The sequence below is a fragment of the Schistocerca nitens genome, chromosome 5, assembly GCF_023898315.1.
Source record: "Schistocerca nitens isolate TAMUIC-IGC-003100 chromosome 5, iqSchNite1.1, whole genome shotgun sequence".
NCBI lineage: Eukaryota > Metazoa > Arthropoda > Insecta > Orthoptera > Acrididae > Schistocerca > Schistocerca nitens.
Genome location: NC_064618.1, coordinates 857,393,676 through 857,418,967, shown reverse-complemented (window position 1 = coordinate 857,418,967; position 25,292 = coordinate 857,393,676).

The following is a 25,292-nucleotide window of genomic DNA, read 5'->3' as shown; positions in this document are numbered from 1 at the left end:
AGCCATTTGGATCCTCCATTCCACCACCAGCTTTTCTGAACTGCACAGGTGGGAGTTATCCTTACTACATATTCACCACTCTCGTAGTTATCCCAGCCTCAACCTATGGTAACATTCTGTCTCCACTCCCTCCACCCAGCAGTTTGCACCCCTCTGTCCTGTCACCTCCTTCTCATATTCGTTTCCCACGTTTGCTGACCTTCGGCAACGCTCCCACCCATCTTTCCCTCGTTCTCTCCTTTTTCCCCATCTCCCTGACGCTGCACATGTTGGCAGTCTAGTCATTGCACACTCTGCCAGACAGCGCTCATCTACGCCCCCCCCCCCCCTTCCACCTGTACACTTCTTCCCTGCGGTTCTAGGCGCTTCAGTCCGGAACCGCGAGACTGCTACGGTCGCAGGTTCGGATCCTGCCTCGGGCATGGATGTGTGTGATGTCCTTAGGTTAGTTAGGTTTAAGTAGTTCTCAGTTCTAGGGGACTGATGACCTCAGATGTTAAGTCCCCATTTGAACTTCTTCCCGCCCTTCCCACAGCAGACTGCTACTGCCATTCCACGTCATAGTTGCATCCTGGTCCGAGCTGCCAGACTTGGCGGTCATATATGTGTGAGGTGTGCTTGCTTGTGAGAGTGAATGATGTGTATTTCTCTTTCTTTTTCTGACAAAGGCTGTGGCCCAAAGCTTATGTGTACGTGGCTTTTATTTGTGCCTGTCTGCAGTATAATGTGTCATCTCTATGGTAAGTAGCAATCTATCTTCTCCTAGAGTGTTGATATTGCAACCAGGAGTTTCTGCTGTTTGATTACGAATATTTCAGTCATTTAACTTACTATGGAAAAGGGCAGGAAAAAGTTGACCACGAAACTCGTACTGAATGGCTTTTTAGTCAAATCATTGGTTCCTTTCACAACACCATAAAATACGACCACTTTTAGAGCCGTTCATGTTTTGATTAAAAATATTTTGGAGAAAGGTCTCTTGTACTTATCTTGCGGGTATAAGAAGTATGAGATCATTATAATGACAGTTTTTGAATTAACTGTAATCTCTCTTCTTGGAGAACCATCTCATGCACTATCTTTCCTGCTCGAATGTGATCCATAATGTAAGAAGGATTGCAAGAGCCGTATAGGTATTGAAGAAGATTACGCACTGTTGCACCATGATGAAGTTGAATTACGACCACAAGAAGAGCCTGCACTTTCTTCTATTTCTGTTTTCCCTATCAGTATGCAAGTCGAAGCACGATCTTGTGCCACTTCAAAAGTTGAAGCACTATATTTGGATTTCAAAATTGTTTCAACACTTTTCATATATACACACATCAAAAAAAGTTTTGCATCACCCCGGTTCCCAGAACTCCTCAAGATAGACGTTGACTGTGAATATTTATCACAGACACAAACCCTTCAGCTGTTCAGAGATGTCACTAAACCCGCCCAAAGATGTAAACAACCATACATGATAAGCGCCTATTAGACGGAGAGGGTCCGACAGCCGATCAGTTCCAGTCATTCCACCAGGAAGGAGGCACACGGCTCGTGTTGTCTGTAGTTCAACCATGCCTAGACGATCAATGCCGCGGTTCGATCGCGTTCGCGTTGTTACTTTGTGCCAAGAAGGACTCACAACAAGGCAAGTGTCCAGGCATCTCGGAGTGAACCAAAGCAATGTTGTTCGGACATGGAAGAGATACAGCGAGACAGGAACTGTCGATGACAAGCCCCCCTCAGGCCGCCCAAGGGCTACTACTGCAGTGGATGACCGCTACCTACGGATTATGGCTCGGAGGAACCCTGACAGCAACGCCACCATGTTGAATAATGCTTTTCGTGCAGCCACAGGACGTCGAGTTGCGACTCAAACTGTGCACAATAGGCTGCATGATGCGCAACTTCACTCCCGACGTCCATGGCGAGATCCATCATTGCAACCACGACACCATGCAGTGCGGTACAGATGGGCTCAACAACATGCCGAATGGACCACTCAGGGTTGGCATCAAGTTCTCTTCACCGATGAGTATCGTATGTGCCTTCAACTAGACAATCGTCGGAGACATGTTTGGAGGCAACCCTGCCAGGCTGAACGCCTTAGACACACTGTCCAGCGAGTGCAGCAAGGTGGAGGTTTCCTGCTGTTTTGGGGTGCCATCATGTAGGGCCGACGTACGCCGCTGCTGGTCATGGAAGGTGCCGTAACGGCTGTACGATACGTGAATGCCATCCTCCGACCGATAGTGCAACCACATCGGCTGCATATTCGCGAGGCATTCGTCTTCATGGACGACAGTTCGCGTCCCCATCGTGCACATATTGTGAATGACTTCCTTTAGGATAACGACATCGCTCGACTAGAGTGGCTAGCATGTTCTCCAGACATGAACATACCTGGGATAGATTGAAAAGGCTGTTTATGGACGACGTGGCCCACCAAACACTCTGAGGGATCTACGACGAATCTCCGTTTAGGAGTGGAACAATCTGGACCAACAGTGCCTTGATGAACTTGTGGATAGCATGCCACGACGAATGCAGGTATGCATCAGTGCAAGAGGACGTGCTACTGGGTATTAGAGATACCGATGTGTACAGCAATCTGAACCACCACGTCTCGCCGTATGGTGGTACAACATGCAGTGTGTGATTTTCATGAGCAATAAAAAGGGCGGAAATGATGTTTATGTTGATCTCTGTTCCAAGTTTCTGTACAGGTTCCGTAACTCTCGGAACCGAGGTGATGCAAATTTTTTTTGATGTGTGTTAAACCAAATGAAAATATATAAGGATTCAAGTACAAATTGATCAAATTCCAAAAGTTACAATCTCCTTAAGACAGATTCTTCACAGTGAATATGCCGTCAGCACTCTCATCTAGTTACCAAACTAAAGGTTCTAAATTATCTGGTTCAGATAGATGTCAAGCTCATGGAACACTGCAATAAATATTTTTTTTAAAAATGGAATAAAAGCTGTACATATTTCAGGTTGTGTCCTGAGTATTCCCACAGAGTTCCAGCGCAAAAAGAGACTTCATTGAAGAAAAAGTATGCTTAAAATAAAATGTTAAATTCTTATTACATTTATTTGCGTCGTATGATAAGTAAATAATAGGTTTATAAATTGTATTATTAAAGTTAATGTTGCAATGTGGTATTCATAATTAAGTTGAAATTAAAAAATATTTCGTTAAAAAGCTACTTCTGAGCAATATTTTTTGAGGTAAAAAGTGGATAGCATGCGACGACGAATACAGGCATGGAGAGGCACTGAGCTGAAATCGTGCACAACTATTTTTTGGGCAAAGAAATCAAGCATAGTGGGATACCACAAAGAAAGACCAAACTTGAAAAATAAGAGCCTTCCTGAGTGTCATGTTTTATTTGTGGAAGGAATGCGAAAATCGACAAGATTTATGTAAATGTTCGCTATTACCTAAACTTTCTTCTGCAAACGCAATTTTATCTGTGCTCGGCTGCATTATTTATATCCGTTATTTTAGGAATATTATTGCCTAGTGGTGGGAACAGAGAGGGGAGGTAAATGGAAGTTGCATTTACATCAGACCGATCACACGGTATCGATTGTCTGAGCGTGTTCGTGTGTTTCTTAGGCTTAGCGGAGTCTAGGATGTGTGCTAAGTCACCAAACGTTATGTGTGTGGTGAGTTTAGGACTAAGTCTCAAAGACATCCCATTTCACCAAGTAGAAGAGAAAGTGTGATGACTACCGGCTCGTTAACACAGCATAGGAGAGGTGGCGTGCCCGCAAACTACGAGCAGCACTATCGCTTGAGACCCGACTTGTGAGTTTACCGTATCGGGAAGTGTGTGTTGGCATTTTTTGTGCTTATTTTCCAAGTTTGTTTAAAGTGTTGTGAGTGAACGTTGCAGAGTTGGAGGCTGCGGCGATAAAGTAGTGTTAAGACTTGTAGTTACTCGTTTTTAAAGAAAAAAAAGAACAAAAAATGCCTACGTACTTTGTTCCAGTGTGCAGATCTGGCAACAGAAAAAGGAAGGGTAAACATTTTTCAGAACTCCAAAAAACGAAGCAGAGTTTTCCAAACGGGTGAGAGCAATACTTCGGAAAGACAGAGATCTGACTCTCAGTTGTTTTATGTGTGATTCACATGGCTGCGAGGAAATATGGTAAACAAGTTAAAATTCCAAGACAAAGTTGTCTCTAAAACCAGGAGCCGTTCCTCATTTATTTCCCAATTTACCGAAATCTCTATTGAAAGCATTGCACAACAGAAAGTCGCCAGTAAAATGCCCACAAGAAAGAAGCCGTAGCAAAGGAAATGTTGAACGAGAAGATACGATGTCTCTCCGTGTTCCTTCTATGAAGGAAATTTTGCGGAACAGAATGGTGCCGGACGCAGCAGTAATTTCATTGAAAAGTACAACAAAGTGTAAGAAACTGAAAGTTGTGCGATTACGTAATAAATTAAGCACAGCGAATGGCGAAATGAACCTTCTGCGAAAGCAGCTCTCAGACGAAAAGACGAAAACGGTTCAGTCGCATCTCCTAGATCATTCTAAATTACATAAGAAACAGAAAATCGTGGTAGACACTATGATAACTGGGAAAAGATTGGGAAATGCGCTATGATAACGAGTTTCTTCTGGATAGCGTGCTCTTAAACATAAAGTCGCCCAAAGGACACAGACATTGTTTGAAGCATAGAATGTTGCCACTTGCTTCCGAAACAAATCTACGAAATTGGCGCCCCCTCCCATCCCTCCTCGAGCGTTTGACTTAGGACGTAAAAAATTTTAAAAAATTTATTTTTCAAAAATATGTTCGTTTTGTAACACACATCTTTCTGGAGAGTATGATACATAAAACACATATGTTCGAGGAAATAGGAAATGTAAGACATGTTATTTGGTCTTAAGTGTGCCAAAGTGCAGTGCCACTCCTCGTCTTCTAACGCACGTCACTGTATTTCGCTCTGCCAAATTCGCACGTGTACATTTTGTAATGGAAGCCATCAAACTTGCACTCAGGACAGCGTAAATTAAAATGTCCTGTGGCCTCTCCTGCTCCCAGTCGGACGGTCTGACATCCTGCCACTCTTTAAAAAAAACTCACACTTAATACTGAATAGTATTATTTGTAACAAAGAGAATAAGAACTCTTTAGAAAATTTGCACTCTGTATTAATATTGCCCATTAGCTAATAACTTCCTCTTTTGTGTAACATAAAATTAAATATAGGAAACATAAAACCAGTAAACACAAGAGACAAGAAAGACAGGGCGCATTTCTTTAATCTTTAGGTCCCAGCACTTTTTCCCTCTAATCGTGCTACAGCTTTACACGGCGTGCTTTCCTTTCTGCGAAAGAATCTATTACCTCATTAAAATTCGTCAAACGTTTTGCTACATGAAAACTCAAAATGTCGCTGTCTAAACTGAAAAAGCTGTTAATACGAATAGTACCCAAGGCTGGTGTGGTTTCTCGATTTGATTACGTCTATTTTGTCACTGTCTGCTAGATAAAACGAAATAGGCTTTTCTAATACTGCACAGTTGGAACACACGCCAAATAAACGAGACTGTTTTGGCACAAATGGTCATTTTTATCTACCTTATTTACATAAATGACACGACAGAATATAATACACGAAGGACCAATATCAAATTCCTTTTAGGCCTGTTACAAGCAAAAGGTTTTATGTTGGGAAATAGTTTCACATTTCATTCATACGCTCTGGTTTCTCAAGTATGCGATCGAAAAGCAGTAGTAGGAAATTTTTATGTAAATTTGGAATCGTCATATTCTTCCATATAATTTGCGTGATGTCCCCATTTCTTCTCCGTCCTCGTTCTAACAAACAATCTTGCCATTACCAATTGTGCAACTATTCCTGCCATTGTTCTCCAGTTAGCTTCAGTAACCCTGCCATAATCACCAGTTTAGCTATCCCGCGTTTATTCTCCGGTTAGAGATTATTACGTGTTCATACAACAGGTTTTCCGCGCTGCTTCCAGAATAGAACTTGAGTGGCTGCTAACCTAGAAGTGCACAAGTGGCCTTTAGTAGTGTAGCGATCAGGCAAAAATTTTCTGTCTAGATTTCATTTTCTTGGATACACCCAGAAGATTACTATGTAAACTTTCTTACCTGTTATTCCTGTTAGTCGTTTATTTCCAGTCTGGTAGTCTGAATCTACGGAATTCGCTAATAATTATAACAACACTGATCATTCGCACACTCAGTCAACTACATAAACGAAGAGCGATTGGCATTCACCCGTTTGGGTTTATTCGGCTCAGCTCTCATAGCCCCGTCCCCTTTTGTTTGCAGGAAAGTTTATTTCTAGATGCGACGGGGATTCCCCTGGCAGAGACAACACATACACTATGCAGGCATTCGAAAATGAACTTATGATTCATTCAGAAATCAACTTAGAATTTGTTCAAAAATATTCAAAAACCAACAGGGATGCGGTTCAAAAGCATATAATAATCGATACATCAGCGTGCACTGGATGGTAGGCACTTTTTGAAACAATGTTTTTTTTCTTCAAGGATATGAATTTGGCGCCCCCCCCTGAAATTGTCACCCGGGGCAGATCGCCGGTTTGCCCCCCCCCCCCCCCCCCCCCCCCCACACCAGATCCAGGCAAGATTTCAACAGCAGTTCCTTCAAAGTTGATGGGTTCGTCAATTTGAGGGAAGATACTTCAGAAGACGTAAGAATAAAGTTGCAAATCATGCTTTGGTGTTTGTGCTTGTCTCGCTACGCATAACTGGATCCAGCCTGTTGCTGTGAATGCCAGTCGCAATGCAACTCCTAGTGACGTCGTCTCGCAGATATTGATTGAGGTAATTATCCAACTAGAGCAAGCAGGAACACGGGTTGCTGCATTTACGTCTGATGGCAGTCCACCGAGTAAAGAGGTCTGGAATTGTCTACGAATTAGTAGCATAAAAAATAAAGTTACCAGCTCTGTATCAATTCCAGTTGACGAAGCAAGAACAATTTGGGCACTTATTTACAGGTGCTGTTCATATAATAAAATGCGTAAGGAATAATTTTTGTGATAAATCGGAGGTACTTTTCAACGATGAGATCATCAACTACAATTTTTATCGACGAGTTTATGAACAAGATAATTCCCAGAATTGGCCGGATTAAAAGTTTGCCATAAGATAAATCCCACCCACTTGGATTGGTCGTCATTTCAACGAAAGAATGTAAGATTAGCCCTGCATTTATTCAGTAAGTCAGTAGCCAAAGAAATAAAATTATTCAGGGAAATTGAAGCGGCAGGCTTCGAAGGCAGTGAATCAACGAAATCATTCGATAGATATATGAACAACTTAATGGACGCGCTGAACTCTTCGCTTCCTGAGGATGCTTTGTACAAAAGCTCGGAGGCTCACAAAACATTAATGAAAGGTAAAAGCATTCTCAGCATTCTCGCCGATAGAAGTAACAGTTTTACTTCTGAAAGATCTCTCCAGTCTCTAAAAGTAACTACTGAAAGTACGTTAGGAATATTTGAATACTTACGGAAATGAAGTTTCAGCTACGTCCTGACAGCAAAATTTAATCAGGATCCACTGGAACGTCATTTCGGTATAGTAAAGTCTCTGAGTTGTACTGATCATCCGTCAGTAGTAGACTTCCTCGGCTTGCACATGTTAGAGTGTGTTTACATTCCTGCCAAACTTTCATAACCTTCCGGTGGAAACTGTGAACATAAATGTGAATTTTCTTTGACGCTATACGTAAGCCAGGTGCGGACGTTAGCTAGAGATTTGCAGCAAAAGCACAGAGACAGAGTTCTCGAACTGGAAGACATAATTAAAAATACGCCGTGTGTCTATGGTGACCAGATGCAATTGTTTAAAAAGGAGGACAAAGAGCTTCAAAAAGGAGGACAAAGGAAGAAAAAAAGAGGACACATCAAACGGGCCAACTGCAGATGGGGATACCACCCGTCAGCTTTGGACAAGTCACGTGACTGCCGGGAGGAGGAGGAGGAGATTAGTGTTTAACGTCCCGTCGACAACGAGGTCATTAGAGACGGAGCGCAAGCTCGGGTTAGGGAAGGATGGGGAAGGAAATCGGCCGTGCCCTTTGAAAGGAACCATCCCGGCATTTGCCTGAAAGGATTTAGGGAAATCACGGAAAACCTAAATCAGGATGGTCGGAGACGGGATTGAACCGTCGTCCTCCCGAATGCGAGTCCAGGTGACTGCCGGGAATTACCGGTAAAACCAGTAGTTCATTGTTACTGATGGTCAGGTGGTGGTTAACTGAGCAATATAAAAACAAATTATAAACATTTTGGCGTCAATTGTTTTGTTATGTCAACAACACGGAATTATTTACAAAGCGAAAAACCTAAGACCATTCACCTCCCTTCATTCGACGCACCGCTACCAACATCTACAATTCAAGCAGCAGCTGATGACATGTAAACTGCACTCCGAATATAAATAAATTGAATGACTATGAAACAATAAAATAAAACCATGACAGTTAATCTGTCGAGTTATTTCTTACCTTTATTGACCACTGAGACGTATGTTCCTGCTCCACATATCTTAAATTCCGCTTCAAATTCATTTCTCCCATTCTTAAAGCCGGATATTTGCAGGAAAGGACATCAGAAAGTGTACACTTTCGTTTAGGCATAGACAAACACTTTACGTAATTCACAAATCACACGTGCACTACAAGAAGCCAAGCTAATACAAAGCGAAGATACGAAACGAAAATTTTAAATAATCGATATTTGCATTCGCTTATAGGTAGATCAACGATAACATCGATGATCCTGGTGCCACTTACTAACACCGCCTTCCTGCGTGTTTATCACGAAGGCTGTGCCAATAGTTGAAGTATTTAAGAAAAGAGCAATAGAACGGGACGAATTGTAAATTTAACTGTATTGCGCTCAACTTTGCGAAAAAGCCGGACACTGTAAAAATCCGCCCGGAACCCGGACAAAGAGCTAAAAAGGAGGACATGTCCGGATTAATCCGGACGCCTGGTCACCCTATGTGTGTCTCATGTATCTTGACAGAGGCTCAACACGATCCACATCATATGCCGGAGAGTCTTGAAAGCTCCTCAGCAAAAGAATGTTTAGTTTATCATCTGGAAGAGAATGCGATGTATCGAGCAAGAAGATTCGCAAAATGCCTGAAGTGTGTGTGCCTTCTAAATGGGAATTCGTGTGACATGCCACTCTCTTTACTGGCGTCTTACTGAAGGAGATCAGACGCACTGTGACCAAGCTGTCGTCAGATGTTATCGGACGGCCAATGACGGCGGCATCTGACGATCGTTGTCAGTGGCACCGTGAACGCAGCCTTAAAGGTTATGGCTCTTCTGCTGGAAGGACATTGCTTACGTACCCATCGAAAGGCGTTTTCAATGTTCTTATCCAGATGTCGTGGTAAAACATTGTGAGGATAGTTTTGGGGCGTAACTTTTTATGTCTGTTTAAACAGTTTGGATCACATTAGCGTTGAAATATCGAACGTTGGATGCTGCGAAGATCATGTGATGGGCATTCGCTAAGCTGATTCTTCATTATATGAAATGCCGGTTTCTCACGGGCATGAAGCAAACTCAGAAGGAGCAAGTCTTCAAAAACTTCGAAGATTACTTGGAAGCTGTCTAAACTACCGAACAACTGATGTCTGCTGAGGTAGGTTAACTGTACCTTTCATTTCATTACACCAATTTCTTGGTTCGTGTGCAGCTATTGCCTTACAAAGGAAACTCTCCATCGCACCACCCTCAGATTTATTGGTGAGATGGCCCAGTGGACAGCCCATCAAAATCTGAACACAGATCAAGCACGGAAACAGGACGAAGGTCTACTGAACTGCGAAAAAAGAAGCAAAATAGAAACAGTGAATGGTCCAGCAAAGGGAACTGCAATATACACGTACCTACCTGAACAAGTGGTCGCGGTGCAAAGCGGACAAGTCGCGTCCAAAACTCATTCGTGCCATTTTTTTTATTTATTTTTTTTCAACATTATGAACTATCCGTCCAGTCATTGAAATGTTTGTTCTCTTTCTGTTTCCTTGGCAGCTGTCATACTACACATTGGTTTTAGAATATGAGTCATGTAGTAAGAATACGTTGTTGTTGTAGTCTTCAGTCCAGAGACTGGACTGATGCAGCTCTCCATGCTACTGTATCCTGTGCAAGCTCCTTAATCTTCGAGTAACTGCTGCAACCTACATCCTTCTGAATCTGCTTGGTGTATTCATCTTTTGGTCTCCCTCTACGATTTTTACCCTCCACGCTTCTCCCAAATACTAAATTGCTGTTCCCTTGATGCCTCAGAATGTGTCCTACCAACCGATCCCTTCCTTTACTCAAGTTGTGCCACAGATTCCTTTTCTCCCCAAATCTGTTCAGCACCTCCTCATTAGTTACGTGATCTACCCATCTAATCTTCAACATTCTCCTGTAGCACCGCATTTCAAAAGCTTCTATTCTGTTCTTGTCTAAACTGTTTATCGTCCATGTTTCACTGCCATACGTGGCTACACTCCATACAAATATTTTCACAAAAGGCTTCCTGACACTCAAATCTATACTCTGTAACGCCGGAAATGCATATCCTTCAATTTCCATCTATTGCACTGCAAATTTTTTTCCTTATTTTGTTACCTGAAGATATAACATTTCTGTGTCTTTGTATATTGTAATTGTTTTACTATTTGTATATATATTTATGCATTTATGTCGTTGTATAATTGGTTGTTTTGTAAATATTATTTGTATTTATACGCTGGGTCTGACCTGGGGAAAACTATGCTATCGAACGAATACATCGATAGGTCGTGTGGAGAACAAAAGTGTTTAGGATCTTTGGTAGAGTTCACTCTGTCGCGTGGAGCGCGGGCAGAGCAGAGAGTCTGGAGTTGCCGCGCTTTCGGGGTTTGGCAGCATGTAATTGCGCTCGACTTGCTATGATAGTTTCTGACACGGTGCCACGGACGGGAAGCATTAGCTGGCGCACATCAAGAGCCCGTTTCGCCTGGTGACCGTGTCGAGGAGGCGCGCCAACATCCAGCTTCTGCAACAGCGACGGCCGACAATTAGTGACTGTCGCCACCTCCTCGATCGACGGCTTCAAACCTTCAATCAACCAACAAGGAAGACTGGAAGCACGTAATGCTTTAGAACTGTATGGCAGACCTCAGCTTTTAAAACTGTTCAAATCACAAAATTACAGCAACGTAGCATGAACCTTTGTTGCTCATTGTCCCAATTGCATTACCGAGCAGGGTCCCTTCCCTTTCCGGAATGAACCCGAGTGTCGTTGAAATTCAAACGCCAGCATTAAAGCAATATTATTCTTTTTCACTGCTTTAATTTCAAAGTTCAGTTAAAGTATTCATAGCTGGCTACAATATTTAGATTACACAAGCACAAATTATGAGTGCGAGTTTTGTTACCATATTTTAGCTTACCTGTGACTGCAGCTCAGCTTGGTACGTACTAAATTTTACTATTGTTAATTATTCAGAATCATTTAATTCAAGTTCAAAGTTAAATCTCTTATTTCTAAATTGCGTAGATTCAAGTAGCTTTTGAAATGATTGTTGAGGTAGTCCAAGACTAACCGTATTTTACTGAATTTCGATGTGCTTCAGAAAGAAAGCTCACTATTAACTTCAGTCACTAAATTAACTTTCGATTTTCCGGTTTTATTAATTCTTTTGCTAAATTAAGTCAGAGTGTAGCGAAATTTATTACTTCTGACAAACTTTCAGTTTTCACACTACACATGTCAACGTTCAGTTGCCACGCTTCTAGTGCTAATTATATGTGTAATAACCTTTCTTTTTCAGTTACTATAGTGATTGTCCTTAGGACTGGCGACCGTAATTTCCCCCAAATCTCAAATATCTAATAATCGCTGGTTAATTGTTAACATAACGGCCGCACATTTACTTTCTCTATTAACTTTACCCCTTTTCAAAATTAATTTCCACCAGTTTCATTTGGATTTTTCCTTTCATTTAGATGTAGCGCTTCCCTCCCTCTTTACCGACAGATTAACTTCGGTGACGATTGCTTTTTCCCAAATTTCCATTAGGTACACGCGGTTTAATTTTTCACTGTCATTAAGGTCGATAAGTGAGGGGGAGGTTACAACTCGATGTTAACAAATTTCTCTTCTTCAGAAACGCTTTTCTTGTCATTGCCAGACTACATTTTGTATTCTCTCTACTTCGAACACCATCAGTTATTTTGCTGTCAAAACAGCAAAATACACCTATTATTTTAAGTATCTCATTTCCTAAGCTAATTCCTTCAGCATCACCTAATTTAATTAGACTACATTCCATTATGCTGGTTTTGCTTGTGTTGATGTTCATCCTGTATCATCCTTCCAAGACACTGTCCACTCCGTTCAACTGCTCTTCCAGGTCCTTTGCTGTCTCTGACAGAATTACAATGTCATCAGCAAAGCTCAAAGTTTTTATTTCTTTTCCATGGATTTTAATTCCTACTCCAAATTTATATTTTATTTCCTTTACGGCTTGCTCAACATAAAGATTGAATAACATTGGGGACAGGGTACAACCCTGTTCACTCCTTTTCGTGCCCCTCAACTCTTATGCCATCTGGTTTCAGTACAAATTGTATACGGGGCATTCAAATGAAACCCAGTCACTAGTGTACAGTAACGGTAACGATTTTATTAACTCATAAATGTAGTTACATACAGTACACATACTCAAAAATTGTCGCCAAAACTGTTGGCGCTTTTATCCCATTGCGACACTAGCCGATCGATTCCATCCTTGAAGAAGCTAATAGGCTGCTGTCGAATCCAGCCCTGGTCCCAGTCACGCACTTCGTCGTCCGTTGTGAATCGATGTCCGTGAATAGCTTGTTTAAAGGTCCAAACCCACGAAAGTTACACGGTAAAAGGTCGGGATTGTACGGTGGATGTTCCAGCGTTTTCCACCGAAACTGCTACAATGTCGTCTTCACCGCATTGGCCGTGTGTGGGCAGGCATTATCATGCAGGAGGATAACGCCTTTGGACAACGTGCCTCGGCGTTTCAACTTGATGGCTCGTCTAAGGTTCTGTAAAGTGGCTTGATAACGCTGGGCATTGATGGTGATTGCCCGTTCCAGGAACTCGACAAATAGTGGGCCCTTGTGTGACCTTACCAGAACTGGTGTGCACGGCCTTTGATTTCTTTGGAGGTGGCGAAGTCACATCTTTCCACTGCTTGCTCTGACGCTTGCTTTCCGGTTCACAATGGTGACACCTTGTTTCGTCACCTGTGACAAAAAAACGACAGAAAGCCGTCTTCCTCCTCATAATAACGTTGCAGATGACTCAAGGTCAGCGCCATTCGAGTATCGAGCTGTTCGCCGGTCAATTGGTGGGGAACCCACTGCGCATTGATTTTGCGAAAGTTCAAGTGTTGATGCATTATCGTGTGGGCGGTGCCCATGCTAATACCCAGTAACCGATGGATCTCTTCCACGGTAATTCTGCGGTTGTCCAAAACTAAAGCATTCACTTCCGCAACCATTTCCGGTGTGATGACACGATGAGCCCGTCCAAAACGAGCAGCGTTTTTCAGTGACTCGCGCCCCTCAAGGAATCATTTGCTCCATTCCACAACACTTGAACGTCTCAGACTGTACTCGCCGTACACAGCCTTCATCTGGCGGTACATATCACGGCCTCCAACTCCCTCCGCGGCCAAACACAAATCACTCCTCGTTGCTCCTGCTTACTCGCCTGCATTTTCGGTAGTGGAAGATAAACTTGTGTGACCACCTTCTCTTCGGCTTGTAACCACACTGGCGCTATGCAATATGCGAACGGTGCGCACGTGTCAGTCTCTCTATCGACAGATGGCGCCACCATACGCGCAGTTGCGTGGTGCCACCTTTCGTGTAAGGCAAAGGCAGACACACTGACCAAGTTTCATATGAATGAACTTCACAAATAGCCTTTCGGTCCCTGTATTTTATCCCTGCCAACTTCAGAATTTTAAAGAGAGTATTCCAGTCAACATTGTCAAAAGCTTTTATTTATTTATTTATTTATTTATCTCTCGTTCCGGTGATCCATGCTGTGACAGTATCACAGGATATGGAACGTGTCAATTTTACAAGCTTTTGGCCAGAATTTATGGTAATACATAAAACAAAACAAAAACAGTAAACAGTAACTTAGGTCCCACTACAAAAATACATTTTAGGGAGAGATAAAGATTACAAAATAATAAGTGTTACAGAGAAATAAATATTGCAAAATATATGTTTACAATAAAAATATTCGGTATTACAAATACAAATTTGGGCATACATTTGCAATTTACAATACAAGAGATGTTAAGCACTGTAGTTCAGGAACTCTTCTAATGTATAAAATGATCCTTGCAATAGGAACTGCCTTAAGGTTTTTTTCAACAGGAGATCATCATCTACCAAGCACTTAATTCTTGAAGGGAGGGCATTAAAAATCTTACAGCCACTGAAATGGACTCCTTTCTGCACCATACTTAGATTTGGCTGTTCATAGTGGATATCATGTTTCCTTCTAGTATTGTGACTGTGATATGCATTATTCAGTTTAAAGATGGATTTTTCTTTTCTTATGAAGCACATCAATGAGAATATATATTGCGCAGTGGATGTAAGTATTTCAAGCTTCTTAAAAAGATTCCTGCATATGGCTCTAGGATGGACTCCACACATGATCCTTATGGCTCTTTTTTGTACACACAGTACTTTTTTAGCCAGTGGCTGATTTCCCCAAAATATAATTCCAAATGCCACAATTGCATGAAAGTAACCATAATACGCTGACTTCATGGTTTCCATATTTCTATAAGAAGAAACAATGCGCAATGCATATGTTGCTGAACTTAGTCTTTTGCAAAGATCCACGATGCGGTTGGACCAATTCAGTTTGCTATCAATATGCAAGCCTAGGTATTTTGAGGAATCTACCCTGGTTATTGTCTGCTCACCTACCTTTACAAATATTTCCTCATCTTTGGATGTTTTGTGGAACTGAATGTAGTTTGTTTTACAGTAATTTAAAATAAGACCATTAATGTTGAACCAGTTCACCGTTTCATTTAAAACCTTATTTGCCGTTACCTCAAGCTTATCTTCCGAATTATCAATAAGTAGTGTAGTGTCATCCGCGAAAATGGTGAATCTACAATATTCCGTAGAGAGAGGAAGATCATTTATAAATATAATAAAAAGTAGCGGGCCCAGAACTAAGTCTACAAAGGCCAGAAATGTAGGTTTGTCTTTCCTTACTCTATCTTCTAAGTCGTGGGGCACTAGTATTGCCTCGCGTGTTCCAACATTTCTACGGAATCCAAACTGATCTTACCCGCGTTCGGCTTCAACCATTTTTTCAGTATGCGTTACCGTCGCAAATAAACGTGATAAGTAATGACAGCAGGCGAGATACAACAAAGACGTTTCACAGAAATGAAAATAAATAAACGGTGTGAACTGTATTACAACAAGAGAATAAAAGAGTCAGAACTTCCAAATCGGAACGCAACTTCAAAAACGTTAAAAACATATGTTTTGACAGAGCACAAAGAACAGTGTGATTGTGAAACTTATGTTCATTTGTTGCAACTTATACGAGAAACTATTACGTTTTCATCTTTTCCTTGGGAGTGATCACGTTCAAATTCATACGAATACCTAAATCTGGGAAGGAAGCATATGTCACTCAGTTTACCATGCGTACAAATTGGTGCATCGGTAAGAGATTCCTATCAACATACGACACAAGTGCTGTCACTAATGCCGCGTATGACACACACCAGAGGTGTTTTCCGACGGATTCAGTTGACTTGTCGCCTTGACATCAAACGTTTGCGCTTCCCATTCGAAAACCGTTTCCTTTCGGCTGCTGATTATATATTATAGGTCCCTACCTTACACCTCGCTGTTGCTAACGGCACGGAGACAAATTTGAATACAACGAACAGGGGGGGGGGGGGTTGCCGATTGTCAAAAAGGCATACGAGTTGTAGACGAAGGCAAGCGTTGTGCACCACAGAACTGTTGCTCCCACCGTTTAAGAGGCTTGTTGCATGGAACCCACCAATCTCTGTCATTTGTCGTACCACATTTATGGATGTAATCTGGAGACCACATTGCGGATTGCTACTTTCATTTAACGAAAGTAAACGGAATCTCAAATCAAAACACACAGTTTCTTAACCAAACCTGTAATCTGCAATTCACCCAGTTCCGCATCTCCCAGTTCCAAATCCAATAAACACACGAAAATGAAACAGAAGGAAACCTTCGATACCTGCGGCCCATTCCATTCAGTTTTAAAGGAAACCTGAGAGAACATGAGGCTACTCCTGAAGTATACTGGTTATGCGAATCACCACAGATTTTCCATTTGTGATCTCAAAACTCTGGGACTAATACTGTGAATGCACACTGGTTACACGAAGTATTGCTCTTCCTTGTGTCATTGGGATAATAGGGCAAGGAAAGTCAAAGAGTGGCCTTTGAGAGAAATTTTAAATCCTGGTGAAAAATGCATGTAGGTATAAGAAGGGGAGATGCCATGACGTCACAAACTTGAAGCCGACAGAAACCGAGCTCCGCCATTGCAGTTTGGTCAGAAGACTCGTTTCCGATTGTGCTACTGTCTAGAGCTGCTGAAGGTTTTTTCATTTTAAAATGCCGGTTTGCGTTGTTTACGGGTGTACTAACCGTTGGAATAGTGCTACCAAGTTGAAAGGAATCACGTTCCATGCGTAAGTGGCCCCGTTCGTAAAATATTGTCGTTTATATTCGTGAGATGTGCGGCCTTGTTTACGTTTTGTGAAACTGTTTTCTTCTTATTTTATTTCAGATTTCCGATCAATGAAGCTCGTAGGGCTATGTGGGTTCATATGCTTATTTTTCTTGACAAAGCACAAACGATGTTTGTATTTACAAATGAAATTTGGTATAAGTGTGTAAACGAGTAAGAAATATCATCCGGTATGTAAACTAGCATAGCTTTCGGGTTCTGCTTTCAGTTTACATCGACACAAATACAGTAAAAGGTGATTTGAGTTTGAAAAGAGCTTTGTACACTGTTATTTTTCATAATTCGAAGTTCGTATCCAAAAGAAACACTTAAGTTAACGAGACCAAATCAGTTGTATTGTTGGGGCAAAAACGCATTAAAAACAAAACGAAAACACCTGAAAAAGCTATTCTGACGTTGTGTTATGCATGTAAACATTGTAACACTCATCATCTGAAATTATTTCGCAGACATAACGTTAAATATGAAGAACACGCAATTCTAACAAGAGCTCTGTCACTGTTTTGACCAATCAAACATGGCGGCCCACCGGCTTCAAACAGACGTACAGCAGACGGCCATAGTGCCATCTCCCCTCCTTATACCTCCATGGAAAAATGTGTTGCATGAACCTCTTGTTGACAAAGATAGTGTGCTGTTACCACTACTCCATCTGAAATTGGGCTGCATAAAGAATTTTGTGGAAGCAATGGACACTCATGGCCAGAGTATTCAATTTTTACTATCTAAATTTGCTGTGATTAGTAATGCAAAAATTAAAGAAGGGATTTTCATTGGGCCTCAGATCTGTGACTTGATGAAAGGTTTTACTTTTGAACATTTGCTGACAAGATACTGAGAAGTCAGCTTGGCCTGCTTTTAAAGATGTATGCTACAGCTTCTTGGAAAATGTAATGTCTGAGAAGTACAGAGAACTGCTAGAACATATGCTGAACCATTACAAGGCCATGGAGTGCAACATGCGTCTGAAACTACATTTCCTTCATTCCCATTTGGATTTCTTCCCACCTAACCTTAGAGATGTGAGTGATGAACACGGTGCCATTACTGCGGGACACTTCTACAAGAAGTTTTACCACCCACTCATAAACGGAATGTTGCCAGGAAACTTTTCTAACTTGTATGTTTCAAGCTTTATTCAGCTTTCTTGTACTATTTTCATTTTATTTTATGTTTTGTAATACAAACAATTTGTTTTGTAATATGATCTGTATATTAATCATCTGCAGATTCCTGCTGTATTGCTACTGAACCATTTCAAAGTTTCTCAAAAGTGGTGTATATAGCGCAGCTTTTCTAGAAAAATTGGTATGCGATTGAAAGTTTCTGATTTCATTTTCGTAATCAGCATATGTGATTTAGTAAAGAACACATACCTTCATCTTGTGGCAAGGCGCAAAGCTAAAATTTGTTGCACTATGTAATTATTAAAATTTATCTTAAAAGCTAGACCTTAAATACAGCAGATGAAACCTAATCTACAAATAAAACAATTCCTATTTATTTAATTGATCAAACAAAACAAAAAACAACTTTTCTTGTGCAAAGAGATAAGCGGAAATCTATTCCTGTTGCCTGAAATTTTTTTATGTATTATACGTAACTTAATTTTTGTATGAATATAAAAAAGTTGAACTGAAACAAGTGACTCCACAGATATAAATGAAACCGGCTGGGTGAGACTGAGGCAGGAACGAGGAACAGAGGAACTTGAACAACCAAAGTGAACTGTGAACAACTGTTCTGAGAATGAAACCGACCACAACCGAAGTGAATGATAAAGAGCTGACTGCAACTCTCTCTCTGTGTGTGTGTGTGAGATTGTGTGTGTTTTTAGTACTATATACATGTTCAAGTTCGATTTTAGAGGTAAGTCACACAAGTGCCTCAGAATGTACTGTTTCCCACAGGTTAAACCACAGAAAAATTACATTCATCAATGACCTAAAGGAAGAACAATGACTGCGGCACATAACAGAAAGGAACGAACTACAAATTAAATGACAACCAAAAGCATTAAGAGACCTACACCAAAATAAGTATTATTTCTAGATGATGATAGTGATTCTGATGAAAGTGAATTAATTATGCGAGATTCTTCTCAGAACGCGAACTGATTTGTCACAGCTGTTTACAGTGCCACAACTTTGAAGATTTAGAGCACTCCTCCAACTCAGATGTAGTGTTTCAGTAAAGTTCGAGACAAAAATGGAAATACATTTTGTAGGAAAAATCCTTATAGTGGTAAAACGGTCAGCAGAGTATGAAGTGACATTTCTCAGGAGAAGTTTGAAAGTAAACTAATTTGTGACACCTCTACTTCACAATATTTCGTACACTGACAAAGAATATGTACAAAAGTTACTACCAAACCTTACCACAAAACATGGCAAGACAAAACTGCAACAATATGCTCTTTCATTTGAGATAAATTTTGATTCTTATTTTCTATACAATTTAAGGCACTCTCAGTCTCACTGTTTCCACCAATAAAATTCATGGGTACATTGAGACATTTTGACTTTTTTTAATGAAAGAAGATGCTATAAAAAATAACTGTACCACTTCACTTCACACGTCATGCATTGTTAGCGTAACATGACAATTTTTTATTTGATTCTTTTTTTGTGTTTCACATTGAGTACTACATCAATTGCAATTGCTCTCGCTCAGTTTCTGCGAGCCTCTGACAGGCACTGCACATCTTTGATGAAATATTTAGTACTCATTTCCATTCTTAAAGCAAGTGCTAGTCACAGTTCCTAAGCAAGCTGACGGTCAGCTAAGACTCCTATAAACTAAATCATGTTTGGAAATCATTTGCTATTGCCATATGTGCCTGATGCCTTTTTTTCCATGTTAAATGATGTTCTTATCTGTAACTGAGATCAGTGTTAATTCAGTACTATTCTTGCACACAGCTTGGTTACATTTCAGCACAGAAATGAACATTCTAATTTTTTTTTCAGAAACGTATGCTACTGTTTTGAAAAGCTCAAAAATTTGTGATCTGTGGCTCCTAAAACATGATATCGTCTGAGAGTAAAGTTCAAAAAGTGGAGTTCATTGAGAATTTTAAAGTACCATCCCGAACTTGCAATGTACTTGTGATTAATACTATGGTGTCAGGCGCACTTGAAGGCCCTGGTGCTAGCATCGATTTCAGAATAATCTACCTGTATGGAGATGAGTTTGTTAGCGACTACAGCAAGCCGAGGTTTTTGACCTTTGCTTAATGATTTTGTTTCATTTTCAGCTTTCGTATTTTATACTACCAGATTCACTGACAGTGGCAACTGATGCCAGATACTTTCAGCAGGCCACACGTTCATGATTTTTTTTCCAGGTTTTGATACACATTTTTTGTTCCCAAAAACATTAACACTCCATATTACAAAAAGAAACAATATTATGTACATGCAAAACCAACTGATAACAAAAGCAAGTCAACTCGTAAACAAATCCACACTAAATGTAACTAAACAGCAGTTGCAACCAAAAATATTAACAATCAGCCCTTTGACTAAATTAAACATTGGAACAAGTGCTACACGCCTGCCTGGCCTACCCTGGAGAGGACATGGAGGGTCTTTGAACAGGTTTTCAAGGTAGTAGGTAGTGGACACAGTAAATCAGACTACGGGTCTGATCCGCCTCTCACAGGTTGCCTAGCCATTGGTGTGACCGAGTGCTGACACTTATCGCAGGCTGGATTAGAAATGTTGTCTTACCACGACACGGAGCTAACCTACTCTCCATTCTGTCCATGTCCACATCATTACAGCTTAATGAGTAGCAACACCCTTCCTGGTATCCAGGATGTTTCCTGTCAGGCATATGCTAATACAAAGTGCACAAAATAAAACTGGCTCAAGTAGAGCATTTTATCAGATGAAAATACACTCATCAGTACAATGGTGGGTTCTTTACATTGTTGTCAGGAGACCAAGTAGCTACTATAACACATAAAATATCAGTTCATTTTACTATAAATAGATATGAAGAAATATTTATATTTCTACTATCCATTTCCACAGGCCAACTGTCTGTGACATTAACATATCACTTTATCACTTTCTTTTTTTTGGTACATAAAAAAAAAGAAAGAAAGTGGTATGTACCCCCCCCCCCCCCAAGAACCATGGACCTTGCCATGCCTCAACGATACAGATACCCGTACCGTAGGTGCAACCACAACGGAGGGGTATCTGCTGAGAGGCCAGACAAACATGAAGTTCCTGAAGAGGGGCAGCAGCCTTTTCAGTAGTTGCAGGGGCAACAGTCTGGATGATTGACTGATCTGGCCTTGTAACACTAACCAAAACAGCCTTTCTGTGCTGGTACTGCGAACGGCTGAAAGCAAGGGGAAACTACGGCCGTAATTTCTCCCGAGGGCATGCAGCTTTAGTGTATGATTAAATGATGATGGCGTCCTCTTGGGTAAAATATTCCAGAGCTAAAATAGTCCCCATTCGGATCTCTGGGCGGGGACTACTCACGAGGACGTCGTTATCAGAAGAAAGAAAACTGACGTTCTACGGATCGGAGCGTGGAATGTCAGATCCCTTAATCGGGCAGGTAGGTTAGAAAATTTAAAAAGGGAAATGGATAGGTTAAAGTTATATATAGTTGGAATTAGTGAAGTTCAGTGGCAGGAGGAACAAGACTTCTGGTCAGGTGACAACAGAGTTATAAACACAAAATCAAATAGGGTTAATGCAGGAGTAGGTTTAATAATGAATAAAAAAATAGGAGTGTGGGTAAGCTACTACAAACAGCATAGTGAACGCATTATTGTGGCCAAGATAGATACGAAGCCCACGCCTTCTACAGTAGTACAAGTTTATATGCCAACTAGCTCAGCAGATGGCGAAGAAATTGAAGAAATGTATGATGAAATAAAAGAAATTATTCAGATAGTGAAGGGAGACGAAAATTTAATAGTCATGGGTGACTGGAATTCGTCAGTAGGAAAAGGGAGAGAAGGAAACATAGTAGGTGAATACGGATTGGGGCTAAGAAATGAAAGAAGAAGCTGCCTGAAAGAATTTTGCACAGAGCACAACTTAATCACAGCTAACACCTGGTTCAAGAATCGTAAAAGAAGGTTGTATACATGGAAGAAGCCTGGAGATGCTGACAGGTTTCAGATATATTACATAATGGTAAGACAGATTTAGGAACCGCGTTTTAAATTGTAAGACATTTTCAGGGGCAGATGTGGACTCTGATCACAATCTATTGGTTATGAACTGTAGTTTAAAACTGAAGAAACTGCAAAAAGGTGGGAATTTAAGGAGATGGGACCTGGATACACTGACTAAACCAGAGGTTGTACAGAGTTTCAGGGAGAGCATAAGGGAACAATTGACAGGAATGGAGGAAAGAAATACAGTAGAAGAAGAATGGGTAGCTTTGAGAGATGAAGTAGTGAAGGCAGCAGAGGATCAAGTAGGTAAAAAGACGAGGGCTAGTAGAAATCTTTGAGTAACAGAAGAAACACTGAATTTAATTGATGAAAGGAGAAAATACAAAAATGCTGTAAGTGAAACAGGCAAAAAGGAATACAAACGTCTCAAAAACGAGATCGACAGGAAGTGCAAAATGGCTAATCAGGGATGGCTAGAGGACAAATGTAAGGATGTAGAGGGTTATCTCACTAGGGATAGGATAGATACTGCCTACAGGAAAATTAATGAGACCTTTGGAGAAAAGAGAACCACTTGTATGAATATCAAGAGCTCAGATGGAAACCCAGTCCTAACCAAAGCAGGGAAAGCAGAAAGGTGGAAGGAGTATATAGAGGGTCTATACAGGAGCGATGTACTTGAGGACAATATTATGGAAATGGAAGCTGTGTAGATGAAGATGAAATGGGAGATACTATAATGCGTGAAGAGTTTGACAGAGCACGGAAAGACCTGAGTCGAAACAAGGCCCCGGGAGTAGGCAACATTCCATTGGAACTACTGACGGCCTTAGGAGAGGCAGTCCTGACAAAACTCTACCATATGGTGAGCAAGATGTATGAGACAGGCGAAATACCCTCAGACTTCAAGAAGAATATAATAATTCCGATCCCAAAGAAAGCAGATGCTGACAGATGTGAAAATTACCGAACAATGAGTTTAATAAGTCACGGATGCAAAATACTAACGCGTGTTCTCTACAGACAAATGGAAAAACTGGTAGAAGCTGACCTCGGGGAAGATCAGTTTGGATTCCGTAGAAATATTGGAACACGTGAGGCAATACTGACCCTACGACTTATCTTAGAAGCTAGATTAAGGAAAGGCAAACCTACGTTTCTAGCATTTGTAGACTTAGAGAAAGCTTTTGACAATGTTGACTGGAATACTCTCTTTCAAATTCTGAAGGTGGCAGGGGTAAAATGCAGGGAGCGAAAGGCTATTTACAATTTGTACAGAAACCAGATGGCAGTTCTAAGAGTCGAGGGGCACGAAAGGGAAGCAGTGGTTGGGAAGGGAGTGAGACAGGGTTGTAGCCTCTCCCCGATGTTATTCAAACTGTATATTGAGCAAGCAGTGAAGGAAACAAAAGAAAAATTCGGAGCAGGTATTAAAATCCATGGAGAAGAAATAAAAACTTTGAGGTTCGCCGATGACATTGTAATTCTGTCAGAGACAGCAAAGGAGTTGGAAGAGCAGTTGAACGGAATGGACAGTGTCATGAAAGGAGGGTGTAAGATGAACATCAACAAAAGCAAAACGAGGATAATGGAATGTAGTCGAATTCAGTCGGGTGATGCTGAGGGAATTAGATTAGGAAATGAGACACTTAAAGTAGTAAAAGAGTTTTGCTATTTGGGGAGCAAAATAGCTGAGGATGGTCGGAGTAGAGGAGATATAAAATGTAGACTGGCAATGGCAAGGAAAGTGTTTCTGAAGAAGAGAAATTTGTTAAAATCGAGTATTGATTTAAGTTTCAGGAAGTCGATACATTGGTCACACAGCCAGCCCACTAGAAGACAATGCTGTCATCTTAGTTGATGACTGCGGACTGGACTAAGCAGTGCTGTGTTCGGCCTTAAGTAGAAAAGCGGTTGCAGAGGTATAGTGAAACATTTCTGGGTGTGGCTACGCCGGTGTCACTCATTCATCAATGCGGCTTACAGTGACAATCTTCGTTTTCAGCATGTTATGACAAGGCAATATAAACACCGTATAGATCAGTAGAAAAGTATCCAAAATCAGTTCACAGCTCAAGTCAAATGGGGCCTGCAGAAAAGACCTATAAAAGGTAATTATCTTTGTATCTCTACTGGCTGTGCAAGCGGGAATTAAAAGATCGTCATGTTCAGTGTTACATATTCTACGGACACATGGGAAGCACTGCTTACCTGGCATAAACTGGAAACAATGGCGAAACTAAAGCAAACGTAACAGTTTAAAAGCTTTCCTTGGGTTGATAAGTGCAATAATATACAATATTTGTGGATTAGAACTGTGACTTTTCTTGATTCTCACCAAAATTCATAAGCCTGCTTGACTGTGAGTTATAATTCAGACAGAGACTGAACTGGCTGCTGCTGGAGCTCCGAGACGTTACATGTCACCCCAACCATAAGGTCCCACAGTAAACTGGCTGTGGACCTAGGTGTGTGGTTATAACAAGTAAAAGTTGTAATTTCTTTGCAGGTGCTATGGAAATCATACCCAGGGTTTGGCAAATGACTAAGTACATATGAGGTATACAATTTTATGTTATGTTTGTAACACAAGAGCTCTAAGGCTCTATTAATTTATTTTGCCTTTTTGTTTTATTTAACATTCTGTAGTTTAACTGTTGTATTGACTGTTTTGGCTGTATTAATACTGTAAGAGTGGTTTTTTTTTCCTTTGTCAAAACTTTGATGTCATGGTTTGATCCTATGTAAAGTAGTATCTCTTTCAGTTAAAAGTCTTTGCCTCATTTGGAGGGGGACAAAAAAACTTACTGTATGTAATTGTAATTTTTGTGTGAATAATTTTTTGTAGAAATGTCAAAATGTGTAATTGATGTGTTTTGTTGAAAATGTCTTGTTGCTACTTTGTATATACTGATCCTCACTTAGGGTTCTTAGTTCTTTATATGGATGGAAGGTGTTGTGGCTCCCCTCGGGAACAGAATCATGCAGCATGCGCAAAATGTGGTCGGCATGAAGAAAGACGTGAGGCAACGAGTTAGTCGGAGACGAGCTACCGAACCACCAACAGCTTATGTTCTAAGTGAGTTGTGCTGGTGCTGAGAGAGGGTTTTTGTGCTGGTTTCCACTGTGCCAAAACCTCAGATAGATGGATAAATAGCTGGCTCTATTCTGGAAATGATACATATTAATCTGAAGATCATCGCTACCAAGAAAGGTCAGAGATCAGTATTACGAAGAAATGTCAGAGCTCAGCATTACCAACTACAAATCCACCTGCCAAGACATACTTGCCACCACAAT